Source organism: Cuculus canorus, chromosome 13, assembly GCF_017976375.1.
Source record: "Cuculus canorus isolate bCucCan1 chromosome 13, bCucCan1.pri, whole genome shotgun sequence".
NCBI lineage: Eukaryota > Metazoa > Chordata > Aves > Cuculiformes > Cuculidae > Cuculus > Cuculus canorus.
This window is the reverse complement of record NC_071413.1, coordinates 1,772,501-1,792,863: the sequence shown is the minus strand read 5'-3', so window position 1 is coordinate 1,792,863 and position 20,363 is coordinate 1,772,501. Positions and strand designations below refer to the sequence as shown.

The following is a 20,363-nucleotide window of genomic DNA, read 5'->3' as shown; positions in this document are numbered from 1 at the left end:
CAACCAAAACCATTCTATGATTCTCTGATTTTTCTCAGTATTTTCTGCTGCTTTCTGTCAAAGGCATCAAGAATCCTGCTACGTGCATCATGAATGCCAACTGGTTTTTATCCACCTACCATTGGAATATTATGGATCAATTTAGCAAGAACGCTAACGGCAACCATTTTTATTCCCCTTGCTCCTTTTTCAAATCCCAGAAGATGAATTCTTGTGTAGTCAGCTCAACATGTAGATGACCAATTTATGTTGTAATTCCTAAACCAGTATGTTTAGAATTTATGCTAGCTACGGCTCAACAGTGCTGAGCATTCCCAAATTCCTTTTCTTTACTTGCTTGCGTTCTGGCAGGAAACATTATTCTTTTTGATTAACCTGTCTTTCGAAGATAATTAATTTGTATTTGGAGCTTTCAAAAAGATTTTAATTAAAAGTGAGATTTACGCCAAAAGGTTTCCTGGGATCCTGGATTTCCGTTCTGTTTTATACTGTGCGTACACCTTTTCAGAATGCTGCAGTAAATCCACAGTCATGTAGCGTGTTCTGCAGCCCTCAGAGATATCCTGGGAAAGTCGATTCCACCTACTGTTTATTCCAGATTAGATTGGTTTATAAATTGGTCTGGAATGTGAATTTCCTTCTCTGTTGTGGTCTTTTGTTAAAAGCCATCTTTACATCATGATAAAACTTTTCTTTAAAAAACAAAATACTTAATTTCATTAATCTGTTTAGCAATACCAATATAATGAGCCATAATATTGATTTTTTTTTTTTTACTTAGGATTTAAAATCTCTATTTCTTTCCACAGAATTAAATGCTTCAAACTGATACTCAACCTCTTTACCGTCCCCTCTTTAATTTAGTTGTTATAATTAGGCATTAACTGGTGTCGGTGGTATAGCCAGTTACAAGCCATTCTGTTCTGCTTGTCTTGATTATCACAGTTTAGATGTAGAGTAAATTAGAATGAAAGACTATACAGTCCAATTACAGATAAAAGCAGCAAACTCTACTGCTGTAATTAGATGCCAGTACGATTTTTCTTAGATTTTCTATCTCTGAGGGCATTTCTTGTAGCTACTTTGCTGAAGCTAATGTTTAAAGATTTTATAAATGCTGTGTGTCTTTGTGACATCATCTCTGCTCCTTAAACTTTAAATGGCCTCTTCTGAGGTGCAGCGTCTGTGTTTATGTATTCCTTGTCCTCTGCACATTTCTTTTTCAAGATGGTGTAATGTGTTATCCATATTATGAGGGCGTAGACCTTAATGCCTCTGAAATATTTAACTTCTCTGTGTTCAAATTTTTCCATCTGTGAGGAGGTACCTGCGTTTTGCCACAATGCAGAGTGCTCCCAGCCCTTTTGCCTCTGTGGTGGCAGATGTAACGGTGGGTGTGCTAAGGGTTCTGCCGCCTTTTACCCGTGTGAGTTCTTCAGCAGAGGCCAATCACCGTTACAAACCTTCTGTGAGCCTCCGGTGTACCTCATTGACAGTCACCTGGTTTGAACAGCACCCCCCAGAATTACTCATTAAAAAGAGTCTCTGCTTCAGAGAGTTCATGGGATAAATGGAAGACAAAGACACTCAGCAGGCAATTGACTCAAGGTCATATAAGGTTTCATGGTCCCCAGACCGGTATCCTACAAAGCAGCTCTTATCTTCCTAAGAAATCTTTATAAACTGGCGTGCAAGTATCCATAAAATCGCAAAAAGCAATGTAGGCTCGATTTGCTTTGACGTCTTTTGTGGAGAAGAGTCGATTTGCTCATGTCAAATGGTTCTAGACCCAAATTCATTGTGATGTGACGAAAAAGACAAGAACCAGTTCATCTTCAGCAAAACGGTCTGTCTAAATATGATTTTTTGGATATTTTTGCCAGTAAAGGCAAAGCAAACAGCTGAGCTAAGGCAGTTTGTAAAGGTGAGGAGTACTTTATGCCACCAAAAGCGCAAGTTTTTCTGTGTTTGTCCTTACGTTCTTGAGGTAGAAAGGAAGGGCCTTTCCAATCACTGAGGAAGTGTGGTGTTTGCTGTGGCTGATCCAAAGCACCTGATGGAATGATTCATGTGTTGAAAAATCCAAATGTATACTTTGTTGTGGGAAAACTCAATTTCACTTAGCGTGTTGCAGTACCCTATCAAAGTAATTAACATCTAATGTTTTATTTTGGCAAAGTTGTTTCAAGTCGTTCCAATACATAGTAAGTATTACAGTTAGTGAGAATTAGCGTTATCTGTGTTAGGCTATGTTTAGTGTTTATTATATACTCAATATTTTATATGCTATAAACTCTGAAATTATTTGGAGTGAGATTGCTGAAAAATAATGTCTTCATAGGATTTATTTCTGGAGATAGATTTTTATTAGAAAGTGAAGAATCAGTGTTTTGCAACGGTTGCAATTCTTTTTTTTTTTTTTTTTTTTGCAATTGAAATAACTGAAATGCCATTTATTGAGTTTTCTTGTCCTTCAGCAACCAGTGGTATGTATGACACTGTATGTCACTGAATATCCAAAGTGTTATTCTGTAAAGTCATAAAATATCATTTATACATGAAAAAAATGTTCAAATTAATACAAACGCTTATCAGTAAGGGGCAGTGCCAGAAACAATCTCAAGCAAGGAAAATGAGGAGCATATTGTTCATTATGTGTGAAATTTGCCTGACTAGAGTACAGTCCAGCTGCTTGGATTTTGGGAAGGTCTCATCTACTATGTTAGAAGTGAACTATAATAAACCTCTGGGCTGAGCCTGAGGATAAGGCTGCGCTGCTGTTGACTGAAATAACAGCTACAACTCCTTCACACCACTTGAATGACATACTTGAGGCATCAAAGGTATCTCTTTCAGAGCACCACAATGGACTTTACGTTGTCTGGAGAACTTGCGTCACTATAGAAACAGGAAATGTAGCGAAATTTTATGTGAGTATCATAATATTGGAGGAGAGCATTATTGGGGGGATGATATAGCTGGTAGTAAAAGAGATTTAAAAAACATGCTTGTATTATCGATGTTTCTCTTACCTGCTGTGTTTGAGTACCATTTTAATGTACCGCTAAAGTGGAAGAGACTCGTGTTGTTTGATTCTCTAGGGTAAAGTTAATTGGTAATTTAAACGAAAATGATAATCAAAAAAACATTTAGCAAGTTTCATTTTTCAAAGCAACATTAAAACTTCCTCTTTCACAGCAAACGTACAAAAAATTATATATGTTGATTTAAGGAGATTTGGGTTTGCTTGATTAATTTTCTAAAGATCATTTAAGGTGTAAGCAAAGCATATATTTTCTTGTGAAACTAAATTGGTCTGACCCCTTGCTAATTTTACCTACAATTAGTTTGGAGTAATTATCACAGCATACAATTTAGTCTACTTCCACAAAAAATTATTGTTCACAGGGCCATAAAACTCTTTAAAAATTGCTTAATGAACAACTCAGCCGTGAGTATGTCTTAGAAGATGAGAATTGCTATTAAATGTATAGAACATGAAGATGCAATATGTGTACGTCGTACATGGCAATCCTGGTATGAAACCACTTCCCCCAGGACACTCTGCAGTGTGGAAAGTATCATGAGGTCACGTTATGAAAGACTGTAGCTAAACATGTCAAGCTGAAGTAAGGTAACATGTGCAAGCCAAATCCTGGCATCTCCTGATTTCAGAACGCCTGGATTTTCTGCCTTGATGTTATCTTAATGTGGACTTGGTTTTCTTTTGTTGTTGGGTTTTGTTTTTAATGAAAATGGTGGCATCATTCATAGCGTAGGGTGTTGAGCAGAATCACATACAAATAGTTGAGGTAAAATTGTTTGGTGTCCTTGTGATCTTAATTTCTTTTCTTTATTTTATTTTATTTATCTTTATTTTTATTTTATTTTAAAGGAGATTGCTGAAAGTTTGCCACACTCGGACCATCCAGCAGCCCAGCAATGAGGATCAGCCCATAGCATTCAGGTGCCTATACACCACCAGTGCTTTCACTAGGGTTGTTCCACGTCTTGTTTTTGCTGTGTAAATCCACAGATTGTTGATTTTTAATATGTATGCTCTGCTTGTGAGAGGAAACCAAAACATCTTCTCCTTCAGGAATTCTTAAGGGGAGACAGAGGTATTTTTTCCTTTATTTTCTCTGTAGACGACAGTAAAGGTAAAGATACCAACTCTTGTTGAGCCTTTTTTTTCTTCAGGAAAATAAGAGAAACAAAATAAAGGCAGGCAAACTATCTACAGTTTTGCAGTTACGGTTAGAGGGGGACATTTCCATCTTGAGTGCTCAGATTTACCAGAGATGAACCCTTTTCATTGACAGCTCAAAGGTTACACAGATAGTGATAAAGAAATACTATACTTGTGTAACCCTTCACTTTCAACACAAGAGTACCTGTATTTTGTCTTGTGCTGTGGAGACTGTGCTGCTCAAGGAGATTCACTCCTCAGAACTGCAGATTTTTGTGGAAGACATCTGTAGATAGAGCTGGGTTGATTCTCTTTGCGTAGTGTCATGCTATTGAAAAATAAAAACAGGCTTGCCAAAGAGTCCAAGAAGAGATTTCCAGTGGGATATAAATAGCACCTAAAGCCAGCCTGGGATTTTAGGTAAAGACAGTCAACATGGGTGTTGTACTGTATTTCCAGAATTAGGGGGAAGGATCATTACCCTTTTCAATTAGCAATAGCAACTTGAGTCATCTGCATTTTCTTCAGTATCCGTCGCCATATTAGCGTGATGCTGATGTATGATTTCTCCTTAAACCACTTCTATGGGTTCAAATCTTATAATGATTTCCTACTGCCAAACTATATTAAGAATCCTGTTTCCATTGCCAATTCCTAGCAGGAAAGATGTATTTGAGCTTCAAAATATTGTTTCTATTTTAACTTTTGTCAACAGCATACAATAAAGTCTTTTGGGTGAGATTTTCAAGATGCACACAGTATTAGCCAAAATGGTATCAGTCAGAAAACTCCCTTTGCCTTTGGTGGACTAAAAGATAAATAATGCATGGTTTTTTAAATGTTGCTGTCATTTATTGTGATATTTTGTGGCTTCATAAGATCTTGTTTTATTGTTTGCCATACAGCCTCCAGAAAGCATCATCTCGTGCACGCCTCAAGACCTCTTTCCCTAGAAAACCTTTGGCAACCTTCCAACTAATAGTCGGCTCCAGATGGCATTGCTTACAACTTCTGAGAAGCACGGGAACAGGCAGCGACTGCCTTATTCTTTCTGTCAAATAAACAATACATGTTTTGGTAGGTTGGGATGTGGTAAAAATAAATCAAGCTGCATGAGCATGAGCAGTAAGCTGAGTTCATAAGTAGAACTGCTCGACTTTGGAGGTCGAGTGTCCTGCTATCAAGTTCAGAAAAGGAATTCAGATAGTACTTTGTGGCGAGTTAATGGTAGGCTCAGCTTCAAGCCTGGCTTCTCCGAAAGGAAAATGGCTTTGGTCTAAAAGAAACGGGGCCTAGCAGGGTGTTTGCTGCTCTTTAAATAGTTCCACAGCTCAGATCTTTGGGCAATTGAGATACCTGAAGCCTAAGCATGATGTGTTGTGGTATCATAAATGGGTAAGGATGATGCAGGATGAAATCACGTTTATTCTCTTTGCTTAGGGAGCACTGCGTTCACCTCGGTTAACGGAGTGGTCAGCTCTGCAGGTGTGTTTGGGTTTTCCTGCTTACTGTATGCGTACTGTAAATAAAGATCTATCAGCAATTAATGTGAGTTAAGCCCAGAATAGTATTTCTATGAGTCTGTTACATAGAAAGCAATAGTATAATTATTTGTCCGTTTTATAGGAAGAGTCATAATACCCGTAAATATGTTGATTCTGCTATCTTTAATTCTTTGATTTCCTTGTATGTGCTCAGTGCACATCATCTTACCGGTATGTCAGAAGCCCTCAAAATAGCAGTAATTAATCTTTAGTGATACTGAGTATTCTATTAGCTGTGAATAATTAATTTTACTTTCACTGAGAGGGGTTTTTTTTAACATTGATGTAATGCGAAGCATCGTTCTGTTACGATGAGGAGAGAAATACAGAGACAAACTGTAATCCTGGGAAAGTTACTATAAGCAATTCAGATCAAATCTTTAATTGGTATAAACTGGCATTGCTCCATGTTTTGTGTGCAACCATAACTACCTTCCTGAAGACTCAATTTCGCTCTCACAGACAGTAATTTGAGAACTATTATTCTTTTTCCCCTCCAGATGTTTTTTCTCTATGCAGTAGATGACTGTCTACAAGGCTCATGACTGTACCTGGGTATCGGGCTCATAAGAAGAGCCTGAAAAAAGGTTCTTTTTCTTTTAACAGACAGTCCAAAACATTATCTTTTTGGAGATACAGCAGAGAAGGATTATATCATACCTTAAGATTTGTAAACAACTACCTGAGAAAGCAAAAATTAAGCTAATATCCATTGCATCTTATATTTTAAGATCTCATGATTAAATCTTTCCACAGAAGTCAATGATAACACTCCTGTAGAAATTACATGGGAATGAAGAGCAGAGCCTGGCTCTTAAGATTTTCCTCTCTGTCATCCCACACGTTACTTTCACCTACAAGAATTGACAGTCACGACTATTTATGTTGGAAACTCTACTCTTCGTTCTCCTGGAATTTACACGACTCAAATATTTGAACAAGTGGTTTTAATATTTTACGGTCTTTTAAGTATCAGATGGAGTTCAACTTCATATTGCAATTTGGAATGCGAGTTTGCTTAATTTCGTTGAGTAAATGGGCTCAATCATTTGGGGTGGGGAGGGCAGTTTAACATTTGTAAATATTTCTAAGGCTTTTATAGCAATTTAGCAACTATTTACTATTTAGATCTACAGCACTTCTTTCCAACAGCAGAAAGAATGAAAGTTGTTATAGATTTCTAAAAAGTGTGTGTATATGTAAAGGTTTTTATGCGTATCCATATGCTTGTTTAGTGCCTGTGCTCTTGTGTATGCAGTAAATGGTATGATACTGATCTTAGAAGTAGTAAATAACGGGAACAGGAGCAGGGTAAAAAACAAAATGAAAAAAATATAATTAAAACAATAACTATTGCATTCATTCTAAGCATATCAAACCGAATTGCATTAGGAAAAACAATAAAAAATGCACTTTTAATATGATAGTAAAAAAACCCAATCAAATAAAAATGAGATCCATTAATGAAAATAATGGATTTTATCCAAACTGGTTAAATACTTAGCTTGTAATTATTTTTTAGTTGATGATGCAGTAGTTTTAGTTACATAGTGAGTTGCTAAAGTGCAATTAGTACCAGTGTTATTATTTTAAGAACAAAATGAATGGAGGGAGAAAAATATTAATATGTTCTTCAGGATTCCAGAATGGCTGCGGTTTAAAAGAAGGAAAAAACCTTTCTTTGAATGGCATATTAAAAAGAAATGGCTGAGGCATTTTGGAATGTGCTAAGTCCTGAGGAAATGGATTAATGGGTCAATAAGGCAATGGAACTACCCAAAGGCAGTTCGGTTTAACAGACACTTCATTTTAGTCACAAAATTTCCAGTTTGGTTTGCAATTCTGGGATCTTCAGTTATACAGTGAAAATTATTTATTGTAGAAATAATGGATCAAGAAATTAGATTATGAAAGTGCATTTACATTGATGAAATACATTTTCTATTGTTAATTTTTCTCATTTTGGTCATCCTCATGTGTTTTCCTTTGATCTTTTGCATCCGGAAAGACTAGATGTGATTAGAATTTAAATTTAAATTGCATAGATAAACGATTAACTTATTAGAAATCACAATTCACAACTTAATTTATCACATGCCTCCCTAATTTTTTACATGGTGATTACAAATGGGGGCTATATGAAAAATTGGAGATGTGCAAGATAAATTGTAAACCCGTGTGATAAATGTACTTATGGTGCACCTTTTGGCAGCCTTACCTCCTCTCTGCTTGCTCATCCATCTCTCCTGGGCCTTATCCTAATGCTCTGAACCTATGAGCAATGTCAATCAATCACCGTGGCTTTAAAATCCAACTCTCTTAGAACTCTTTTATTCCCTTTTATGCCAAATGGAGAAACGCTGTGTCCGTTTTCAGTCCTGCCAGTTTTCTGTGTGGAAGGGCTGTGGTTATTGCATGGTTGACAGCTTTCTGAGGCTGGAAAGTCATGATTCCCAGCATTCCAAAGGGATCCAGACTTTGTTTTCTTGCAAATCTCCGACAAGATATACCCGTGGAATGAGACATCTCTATGCGTGCCTTTCTCACTGTGCGTAGTGAAGCCTGTCTGTCCTTTGGAGAAGAGAGACATTCCAACCTTAACGATTCCATGAGGCCTCTGGCTCGTGGTAAAAACTGCTCTTTACATCACCGTAACATAACTTGCTAAAGTTCATCGCTGAACTGCCTTCTAACATGTTTTCAGAGGCAGTCAAAAAAAAACATTCCTAGAACCAAATTCCAACTTTTCTTAAACAGTGGATATGCAGAATACATTGCAACTGATTTGACATAATGACTAGAGAGTATTTTCAACTTTTCCTTGTTTTCAAACTGACAAATATTGTTTCATGTGTTCCAGCGTAACTTTGGAACTGCAGAATGAACTATTCCTGGATGGGGGGAAGGTAAGAGGAAAATTACAGTGAGAATAATTGATACCAAGCAAGGGTTTGATATTTTTAAACATCACTGGTATTCAAGGTGCAATATGTATTATCATATGTGTTCAAGTATATTACAGTATAATATTATAGCATTAAATTATTGTATAGTAATAATGTCTGTGCAGTGTCTATGAGGCATATGTAACATACATAAAGTACATATAATTTATAATATATTATTACTATACTAAAATGTAGTTTATTATATCACGTAAACATTATTAGTGTAACTTTTTTTCCAGTAGAGAAAGAAAAGCCAAAGTTCCTGTACAGCTGATCAGAGTTAAAGTTTGTCATTTACATAATCTTTTTTCTGTACAGGGAGAAATGTTTCTTTCAGTTCTGTGTATTTTTTAGGTAGTGGAACCAGATGAGAAAAATGCTTTTTTTGGCACTTCCCCAAAGGGAAATATAGATCTTGATGCTGGCGAAGATGACTTCAGCAAATAGTGCACATAAAAACCAGCATTTCATGCAAGTTCATAAGAAGAAACTACAGAATAGAATAACTTTTATGAAGAAAGTCTATGTCTTACTTGGTGAATAGGTCCCTGTGCTGCCATAATAATGCCCAGTTCTACAACTACAAACACTTATTTGTTCAAAGTGAATATTAACATTGTAATTTACTATCTAATTACAATTTTATAGTAATAACTGAAAACGTGGTGTTAAAAAGCATCGCATCCAGTGCCTCAGACTGTTCTTAGCAGTGCAGCGTGTGGGTTTTGTCACTGTGCGAGTGTTGCAGAGATTTCATAGAAAACATTGACTTGGGTTGCAAAAGTTTTCAAACTCAAACCTTTTTATTGCTAAAATTTTTAGAAAGCTACTATTGATGTTCCAATGTCTCAACCGCATTGCAGGTGATGAGTAACTTCCAAAAGCTTTACTGGAGGCAGGATGAAGCCCTGTGAGCAATCGGTCTGCGTTTCAAGCCTTCTTCACCTAAAAGGTCTAAGCATTTTATTTCTCCAAGAATACCTTTCCGTAGCTTGCAAAGTTCCAAAGGAATGGGTTAACCTTGTAAAATGTTTCTCTTTTTGTCAGCTGATCTGACAGACTTTACACTTAAAGCTGCAGAATTAAAAGCCAATTGAAAAGGTGAATGCGGTATTGATACTTAGGTATAAGGCGTTATTAAAATGTGTTTAGTTGCTAGTGAAGGTTAGCAGAAGATGTGGTTATTGAAAGCAAATTATTATGAAAGAACTGCAAAAATAAGTTTTAGTAGTAACGTCACTGGTATACTTGAAAACAAAGTTATTACCTTAATCTTAACTTACAGCAACGAGAAAATATTCAGATAAGTTGAATTTGATTAATTTCCATTTATTTGAATTTGATACAAATCACTGTTGTATTAAAATATGTTCACAACAATTATTAACTATGAAAAGTAAGGATTGGTAATTATGAGATAATAGCAGCGCAGATTGAAAAATAACTGATGAATATTGGGGTGTAAGAATCCCGGGGCGTCTCACATCAAGGGATGTGGTAACTGTCAGGAGATACGTTTCTAAGAGCCACCCTCACAAATTATGTCAAGATTTTTACTGGATTAAAGACGTACTAGGCCTGCAGATTTCTTAACACACGTGGACTCTGTGTGAGCACTCGCACGACCCTCTATTAAATGTGTTGTTAGGGGGTTGATTGGGCGTTTTGTTCTGATAGGCAAAAGAAATCACAGGTTTGCAACTGACAACATAACGTGTTTGGTCACAAAGCTAAAAATGCTATTGTAACTCAGCAGTCAATTATTATTTCATTTGCAATACCAAGTATTTTGAGTTCCACTCATTGTTTGCTGTCTGGTAGAGCACAATGTGACAGGTTTTTCTCCACTGTCTGTGGACAAATACTGTATTTTGTGTGTTGGTCAAATTATGTTTCCTTGAAAGAGCAGAGTGTGGGTTTTCTGTACTCCTTTACCCTTAGAAATCCAATCTGCTGGTCTTGCTCTGGAGAGGAGGTGAAGGTGCGCTGTGACCATCGTTTCCAATCTGCCTCTTGTCATTTCTGCCGCCGCAGAATGAAAGGATCCAGAGTTCAGAGGAGAGGGAGCGAGCGGTGGCTGGGGAATGGCTGATATTTCATTGATTTTGTTGTTTTGCTAAATTGATTGTTTTCTTGCTAAGGAAATGAACAATCGCACACCATTCTTTATTGTTATCAGCTGATTGTAGTTGTTTTACTGCATAATTTACTGGTCATGGAGGGGTTTTTTGCAATATTGTGCATTAGAATGAGTCTGAACTAAAAGGAATGCAAACATTAAAAGCGTATGTTCACAACACAGCATGCCCAAAAGCCTATGCGAATTTGCAAATAAGTTTGCCTAGACAAGCAGATTTTAAGCCACCATAAGATATGGGGGTTCAGCCTCATGAAATTATGCATGGAACAGACTGGGTTTGTTGATGTGTTCTGAGACAGAGCAAAGCTGGCATCTGTGTAGCCAGAGAGATGTAAGCTGGTACCACTGTCGGTGGAGATGGGTGCAGGTGGCACTGGGGTAAGGAAGCAGCTTGAGGGACGTTCAGTGGGATTTTCAAGGAACAGCAAAGATTTTTCGATGTAAGTAGAATGCGGTTCATTAGTAGGAATGAACCCAAGCGAAGTGCCTGAGCGACATGTGGGGAGTGGGACTGTCTGTCCCTGGGGAATGCTATTCCAAAATCACTGAAGAATCGTGCAAAGCTAATGTATGAGAGTCTGGGATAATCCTGCTGTTGAAGAATATAAAATTGTTCTGTGGGGGAAGTTGTGTTTCTCGTTCTTCAGAGGAAGTTTGTTTCTGTGCGATTCATTCTAAGTCAACTGCAGTCATTAGAGACATCATATTTTGCTTGTAAGGTCATTACTTCTGTCAAAAGTATTTTGTCACAGGATAGAGGTGGCTTCTTTCACTGCCAAAAATCCACTTTAGAAGATTGACAGGAGAGATTGAAGAGGATACAGAAATTTGGAAGGCTTTCTTTTAACCTTTTAACGTGGTGCCACATTGGCAGCAGTGAATCTATGGTGGGATTAGTTAGGGGCCAAGAACCTCTGGAACTGCGTTCCTTTTTTTTTTGTCTTTCAAGTCAGTGTATCAATTAACAGCAATTTCACCACGGCAGTAAAGCAAGAGAGTAAACAGTAAATAAGCAGCGAGCAAAATTAAAACCAGTAACGAGCCTTATGAATACAGGAGTGTTATAAGGCTTGAAATGCATTTATTTTGGAGCTTAGTTTGTTCTGGGAAAACCTAATGACTTTGTGAATGTATTGTCTCATTTTACATTGCAGAGATTCCATTTATTGGCCCTGGAGGCTGACAAGGAACCGACACCTGTGCCCAAATGGCTTCTGGACTGTGGCAGCGAGCGACGGGCACGTTCACTGTGTGGCAGCGCTGTAGTTCCAAGTGTGCTCAAGGCATGGGAGAGCAGCAGACTTTACGCTTGCAAGGTAAAACAGGTTAAATAGCAAAATGACTGGGATGTTGGAATGACTGACAATTGCCCGTCTTTGTGAAAAGTGGTGCTTTGCCCCAGTAGTGAGAACTGCAATTTATGGTAAGTTTGCTATTGGTCATAGGAGATCGCAGAATTGGGAACCTTAAATATACTTAGATTCTTTGTCAGTTAAAGCAATTAACAGATTAATATTCATAGTGCCTTTTGGCATGAATCTTAGTTACAAATAATATTTGCAATTTGAGGTGGGAATGTTTTTTTTTTTTAAGTATCGGTCCCTAAATAAAATCTAATGGAAGAAAGCAAAACAAAGATGTGCCGTGTGTAAAGTGGGGTTTGTGGTTATTCTGAATACTTCAAAGAAAACTTATGCGAACAGTTGTGAAATCGGTGAAATCCCCAGGGTTTGGCAAAGGAGGGATTAGTGTTTTAGCTCTCGATAGTTCAAGGTTGATCACTTTAGGAAGGCATCATTTTTTCCTTGAAAACAACGTTTTACTGAAGTGAAAAACTGTGTCTGTAATGTCACTCCTGTGGTTTCTGTGTGGCCATATCTGCAGTAAGGGTAGAATTTCATTAAAGTAAGGCCTGAAGCATACGCAGATGGATTTTATCTTTAAATAGAACTATCCATATAGATTACAGAAAAAGTTTTGTGAATATGGTATTTCAGGAGCACTAGGAAGCAATTAGGATCATCCATTTAGTGAATTTTGGTGGTCAGAAAGGCATTAGCTGGGATCAGGTTTCCTCATTCATCATTTGCTGTCATTATGGACAAACAAGGTGATACAGTTTCTTGCTAATTCTCGGGTATCATTATATAATATAATTGTGTTCTGGAGGGGCTGTCGAAGGCCATTTCCAATTACTATTGTATAGAGGAAGCATTGGTTTTAAAACAGGGAGGTTAAGTGTGACACAGCAAACAAAGCATAGTGGGGTTGTCTGTGTGTGCGCTGCATTGAGAGAACGGTTATTTCTCTGTGCTCACACTGCAGGAGAGAACAGTTCTGTGTATTGAAAGGTTGGACCGATTGTGATCGTAAGAAAGGTATTTGGCTTTTTCAGACAGAATTCTAGATGCCGAGATCACTGGGTTCACGCTCCTACCCCGATGAATTTGAGTGTGCGCCAAGAGACTAAAAGCAGTTGATAGACCCCAGAAAAGTAGTAAATCAAAAGAGCTAGAAAGCTTTTGAAAATTTTAAGCAGCTGGAGTGTACTCAGGGATGATCATCTAATTCTGAAAAAGGGATTGATTGCTTCACAGAGTGTGTTCTTTGCCAGCAGGACAGTGGTCAAACCCTCAGGGCTTTGCACTTTGACTCTAGCGAGTGCCCCAGAAGTTTGGCTGTTTATGTGAACGCTATCTCTCTCCAAAATGATGGACTTAAAATCCCAAACTCTGAAGGGATTTTACGCGTATCTTTTAATCTAGGCTCTATATTTGTGGGATTATTAGCATAATTGAGGTTTTGCAGGCTCGGGCCCAACATTTATACAATGGATTATATTGACGCATTTGCTACATCGTTGGTCAAACTGAGTTCAGCTGTGTTTGTTTATGCATACGCTGCTCTATAAACGAGAACTCACTTTTCCTATGGTGTTGTCTAGTGAAGACCATTAGTTAAATGGTGCGCTTTTCATTTGTACCAAACGAGAAATGGGCATATCTCAGATCCTCTTTTCCACTGCTGTAAACTGTATTCAGGAGCATGATTACCAATATATTGCTTAATAGGCAAGATCCCCGTGTGCCACTAGCTGCAAGAGATAGGAGCACAAAAGGTCTTGCTGAGCCATTGTGGCAAAAGAGAATGAAAAACTCTTCTGTTTCCTATCTTCAATTTCCATTGCCTTTGAGGTAAGGACATATCTATTGCTTATCATATTACTGGTCTTTCCCGTCTCTACTTTTAAGTTTTTAGTGTGAGCTCTTGGCATTATAGATGTGTATGATTCATTTCAAGAACATGAGTAATCTCAGTGATATTAGAAGGACTATTAGTATGCAATTAGTATGCACATACGTAAGCACCTGGCTGAGTTGTAGCTTATGCATTCAGAAATATGGACGCTCTCGCAAAATCCATTGATTTCAATCCACATCGGTTGAACTGTTCCCATTTTCAGTAATGAGATTTTGAACAGGCTCCATCTGAAAACAGGTCTAAGCTACTTTGTACAATAATCGACCTCAGAAAGTGCCTGAAAAAAAATGGTTGCACGCTGGGAAATTAATGTTAATAAATAGCAATTCAGACCTGTAAACTATGGCCAATGCCACAGCCGTCATCACAGCTGGCACGCCATTGGCTTTTCATGACTGCATGCTTCTAATTCATCAGGTGTTCTCTTCCATAAAAATCAGTTAAATAGGTACATGCTTTATTATTACATACATAGAGCTGCATTAAAAGAACATCCTAGAGTTGCAAAGTTAGTACTTCCAAAGTTAGTAGATACCTATGTAAGGTGAGACAGAAGTTAGCATCTTTAATTCATCTCCCTTGTTTATACTCGCGGTGATCCAACGCTCACTGCATGATCAGAGCACTGTTTGTTTCTGCGGGACCAAAACTCCGTTAGCACAAGGCAGTAAACGCTGTTGAGTGACAAGTTACTTGTTCTTTTTGCTTTCCTGGTTGAGGCATGTTCCCGGGTGATATTTACTGTCCACTGTTCATACTCTGCTTTCTTTGTGAACGTTTCTGTGGTGTAGCTACCTGGAGAGGCACGAGGGGAAGGTTCCTCCCTGGAAAACTTAACATGTAAGTGAGAAAGCAGACTTAGTGTTAGAAATAAATACTTAGGTACCGACATCAACGCTTCAAACAAAATACAATGTTTATTGTGAGGGCTTTGTGTGATGCTGTCAAGGATTTTGACTTAAACTATTAATTTGGGATATATTTTCATAATAATTATTGGGAAGAAAGCTGGGATAGCATGTTCCTTTAGAGTTGTATTGTTAGACAATTTAGCTAGCAATTTTCAGGATGCTAAATGAAGTGGAAAGACGTTGAAAACAATATTTTAAAAATTATGTATTTTAAGCAATTTTGGTTTCTTTCCAGGATAATGGTTCTGAGTGTATTAATATTCTATGCAAGGTGAAATGAATTAATTGAGTTAAGCCCACACATTATTGATTACTATGCAACCTTTGCAACTTTTTATAGCATACCTATTTTTCCATGTTTCAGCTGTGTTCAGTTTCTCCAGGGCTCAATGTCGGTAGCATTGATATTTTTGGTAGTATTGCTATATCATGCACACTCAGTAAAACACCTACTTAAATATACTTCAATACCATTAAGTGATGAAGGAAAAAACTTATGATTTTTTGTGATTGGGATTTGGTTGTTAAATTTGACTTCGAAATCTTGTTCCATGCTAAGGAAATCTGAACCTTTTGCTAAAGTTTTCATTAGTTTTTTGAGGAGGAGATTGTTTTGACAGAGACTGAAAAACTGAGTAGGTGGGTTGGAGTCACTGAAAATGTCTTCAGTGAATAAACACGTAGAATTCTGTGTGTCATGAACAGAGCTGATACTGGGCTACCCTGGGAGAGAGAATACCAGGAAAAACCTGTTGTCTCACCCCCACTGATATGGGTAAAATAACATAGTAATAAAAAAAGAGTCAAAATCAGGAGAGGATGCACAGCCAAATCCATTTTAGTTGTGCAGCCTGGTCTTTGTGCCTTTTGAAAGTCAGATGTGCTGCTTCATCGTCCTCTCCATCTCAGAGGCGTTTCTTCGTAGGAGCTCTGTATTTAGGCAGCTACCTCATCATTATTCATCTAAGCCATCAAAATTTATAAAAGGACTAAAAACTCTGATGCGCCATAAATAAAATATGGGAAGGAGGACAGTGATAGAATGCGAGTTCCTCTCTTTGAGGGAATACCCACCAGAAAGCCCTCACACAGTATTTGCAATGTTTTCTTGTTGTTACGTGTTACAAACAGAGAATAAAATGCAATATGATCAATAGTAGACCTGAAACCTTATAGATGTTGTGTGACAGTATATGTACTCAATTTTCATTCAAAATCCCCGAGTTTATATTTCCTCCACTGTAATTGCCTCTGTATGGTGGCCTTCAATAGCTGTAAACTAACTCTGTCATAATTACTCTCTTTTTTCCCCCTCCAATATTTCTATCCTTGCTGTAAATTTTAATTCTATTACTTCCAGTATTGATATTGTGATGTGTCCATTAAGGTACCACAGTATCTGGAGACCTGTATGCATCTTTTTGGAACGGTTTTCTTCGTCCCTCCCCCACTTTTATCGGTACGACTGATTTCTTTTGGCTCTGAGCCCAGTTTGGTTTAATTTTTGTTTATTCTGTACAGGATTCCAGACTCGGCTTTGAGATGGGCGCTGTATAAATTAATAAATAAATTCAATGTATGCTTGCTTTTAGTGGGTTGCTTGGCACATCTGTTTTTCAGAGGTTTCTAAATCTTCATGATCTGTATAAGATATTTTTAGCTACATAGGATTAGGGAGAGTATCATATTTTTAACGTGTACAGGGTTTCCCATTAGAAAGTAATAATTTACCAACAGTTGCAGTGCTCTGGCGTATTGGATATTGCAGTATGTCTCAATAGTTGGAATGTAGAATAATGATTCCATTTAAGGCACTATGGGTATCTTAAATATGGTAAATACTTGTGTTTTTAATGCTGAAAACTGTTGTTTTGCACTCAGGATGTGTTTAAGCGTTCTGCATTTATTTTATAATCACTGCATATTTAAATATATGTTGCATCCCGTTGAAACTATTTGCATTCCTTCAGGATTGCAAGAGCTTTCACAGACGTAACTGTACGCAACAGTGTTCAACATATCAATTGTTGCCAATTGCACTGCTTTGGCATAACCAAGAGCCTTTCAATGGGAAACCAAGAGCATTTCCAATCAAAAACTACCAATTGTCATGATTATTTATGTCAGGGTAACAAAGAGCCAGTTAGAAAAATACTCGGCAAAGATTGCGGCACCCAACTAACTCATAAGTAGCTCAGAAATGAGAAGAGACTGTCTCTGTGCCAGCCAGCAGTTTGAGACTCTTGGTTCTACGGGGAGAGTAGGGAGACTCGGAGATGTGCAGAGACGTAAATGTTATGTGTAAAGAGTAGGTCAAAGAAGGCGTTCGTGAGGAAAGGGAAAAAAGCTGGTTTTGCTGAGGTGTGTGAGTCTCAGGGATTTCCCCAGGCATACCGAAGGCAGCTTCATAAATTCCTCTGCTCATGGAGCACCGCATTCTTGTAGTCACCTAAACGGAATGAATAGGTTCTATTTATGACTTGTGGGTTGTAATTTTTATTGCAATACTTGAAGAGAAGATGGAAAGAAACGAGTGTTGCAGCCAGAAGAGTGGTGTGTTGATCAACATATACGACATGAACAGTGGGTATCTGTTAGCTCAAAATACAATGGTATGCTACCATCCTGTCTCCCAACTCTGTATTTTGTAAGGAGATGTGTGTATTTTGTATTTTGTACTTAGATGTGTGATGAACACCTATCACAAGCAGTGTGATAGGCAAAAGCATGCTTGTGAATCCTGTGAGGATTGAGGTCTGACCCCAGCACTGAGTTTATCAGTGAAGAGTGAGTGCTTCTAGGCATGCCCGAAAGTAAACCTTAAGTACGTAAGGAGCTCTCTGTGAGGGAACCGTTGATGGCTCTGACGCTGGCAGTCGTAGCCCATAAAGTGGGATTAGGTGCAAACTGAACTGCGATATCTGGATTTTATACTAGTGCTTGTCTCCTAGCTAAGACTTCTTAAGGTTTTAACCTTAAGCCTTTAAACAGCTTCTTGCTGGTCTGGAGAAGTCTTTCCAGAGGTGCAGTTAGTGGGTAAGAAAACATAAACAGTGCAGCAAAATCTGTGTATCTGGATCTTCACAAATATGTTCATCAGGAGTGTTCTCTAATATCTGTGGTTTGTGAGAGCCAAGTGCCGCAGTGCTCTTGACCTGGGCTGGAAGAAACGGTTTGTTTGCCCGTGTATGACCCTAACAGGTGGCAACTAACACTGCACCTTTCATACTCCCAAAAATGTTTACTCTCTAAATAGGTGGCAGTCCTGGGTATCTCCCATTTGCTTTCGATGTATTTGGAAAATGTTATTGCCTTTGCTGTGGCAAGCCTAAGACAAGGGAATATACGACCTGAGCTCTCCCCGGTCTGTTGGAGAGAGGGCTATGAACTGTGAGCTGGATTCCCTTTATGTGCGCGTAGCCCTGGTGTGAGGTCTGGAGTTGTAGGAAGCCCTCCAGCACTGAAGGGCACAGCTAGGAACTGTGAAACAGTGCCGCGTCTCTCATGGTGTCTCATGGCTCTCTCGTGGTTAAAGGGAGGGCTGTAGAGGAAGCAGAGCCACTATTTTGCTGACACCTTTTAAAGATACATATATAGATGTAAAAACAGAAAAAGAACTGTCTGGGTGCATTGTCAGAACGTTGTCCTTATCTTGAAGGACTGGTGTTTCTGTGACAAAATCTTATAAATAACATAAAAATAAATGTGTGGAAAATAAGTTGCTAAACCGTAGACTTATTACAAAATACAAGTAGTTAAAAATGGAGAACAGAGTAAGGGAAGAAGCAGGTGTCCGGATACACCATATGTATTAAAATACAGCAGTGCAATGCACCTTGAGCAACACAAACATAAACCAACCGCAAATCTCCTTCATTTGCAGAGGAAACACATGGAAAACTTCCTTTGATAACCATTTTGAAATGTAAACATTTGATATCACCACTACTGAAAGCAATGCAGCACGTGGCTGCAGTGATGCTGAGAAGTAAGAAACGTGCTGATGGAAGAGATGAGGCAAGAATGGGAGCAGAATTAGAATGGTGCGGGCAACTCTTTGAGGGGCAATGTCTCCCATTTCTTTCCTAAGAACATCCACACTTAGTTTCTGAGAAAGCAGGAAGGACACATAGGCAAATTGCCAACCAGATGGTGCAATCGAATAGGAAGAATGCATTCAGAAGGGCAGGAAAATGCAGAATTAAAAACTCCTATTGATTGCTTTCTTGATATAATACAGGACAAAATTCACATGGAGAGAATAAACACTAACCGTATACTCATGCCTTCAGTCCTGTCTGTGGCTTCAGAAAAGCTTCCACCTTTCAGTTCTCCCCAGGTATCCTCTGCACCAAAGCAATTCATTTGTTTGCCAGTTATGTTTCTTCACAGATTTTTCAAAATTGCTTTATTGTTGCCTAAATATGTTTCTCCTGGGACATTTTTTTTTAACTGTAAGAGTAGCATTAGGCCCGTTTTGAGGATTTCTGTAGTAGTTGCTCTTATATACATGAAGAAAAGAAAGTTTTACTTGCTATTTTAGACTTCTACACAATCAATAGATAGAGAAGCTGTCAATGGAATTAGTGGCAGCCCAAGTAATGATTCTATTTTTCATATATTGCGTAATTTCCAATTTATTACTGGAACTGTATGGTGTGTGTGTTTGCATTTTGTCTTTGGAATGATTTTGTATTATTTTTTACTTACCATCTATTTTTATTTCTATCATAATTTGGCTCTCTTTAAAACAAGACTGAGTGAGTAGTGCATATATTATGCCTATTTAGAAATATGCTTTCCCACTCTACTTCTCTGACTTGCTTTTACATTTCAGAAAATACACGTAGAGATGCATAAAGTTTTCTAACAGGAAGAGTTTGTCATTATTTTAATGTAATTTTTGCTTATTAGGAGCGTATTTTTCGTTATATCATTGGATGTAACAATTTCATATCAATACATAATCAGAATGTGACAAATCTAGTCATAATTGAAGACAGGAAGCCACATCCTGGCAAAAATGTAGGAGCCAGCCATCTGTCCTGAAGATTGTCAGCCTTTTTGGTTTGTATTTTATGTCTATATCTTAATATTCTGTAATACATACATATATACACACACACGGACTCTCCAGCCATCTCCCTTTATTCTTACGCGTAGCTTCCAAATGGCATCCAGCTATAGCGTATGACCGTTATCTTCAGGGGGTTTTAAAAGATGTGCTGCCTTCTTTCTCTGCCCAGTCTTAATTGGTCTTTACGTGGTGCTGTTGAGAAGCAAGTGTTTGTGGACAAGACTAATTCATCAATTAATTATTTTTTATTAATTACTAGAGCACTGTGTTTTTTATGATTTCATGATTTGGAT

At 37.9% G+C, this 20,363-nt stretch overlaps 2 long non-coding RNA genes across 3 annotated transcripts in view; both read left to right on the top strand.

The window, feature by feature from the left end:
* The window catches only part of LOC128853515 (uncharacterized), a 64,895-nt gene extending 59,635 nt beyond the window's left edge, over positions 1-5,260 (top strand). The window contains exons 6-7 of the long non-coding RNA XR_008452094.1: positions 3,896-3,967; positions 5,095-5,260. This is a non-coding gene — a long non-coding RNA (uncharacterized LOC128853515). The remainder of the gene's footprint in view (positions 1-3,895; positions 3,968-5,094) is intronic.
* Positions 5,261-9,549: 4,289 nt separating this feature from the next.
* Positions 9,550-20,363, top strand: part of LOC128853495 (uncharacterized) — a 63,245-nt gene continuing 52,431 nt past the window's right edge. For both annotated transcript variants that reach the window (XR_008452064.1, XR_008452065.1), the window contains exons 1-2: positions 9,550-9,633; positions 11,976-12,137. This is a non-coding gene — a long non-coding RNA (uncharacterized LOC128853495). The remainder of the gene's footprint in view (positions 9,634-11,975; positions 12,138-20,363) is intronic.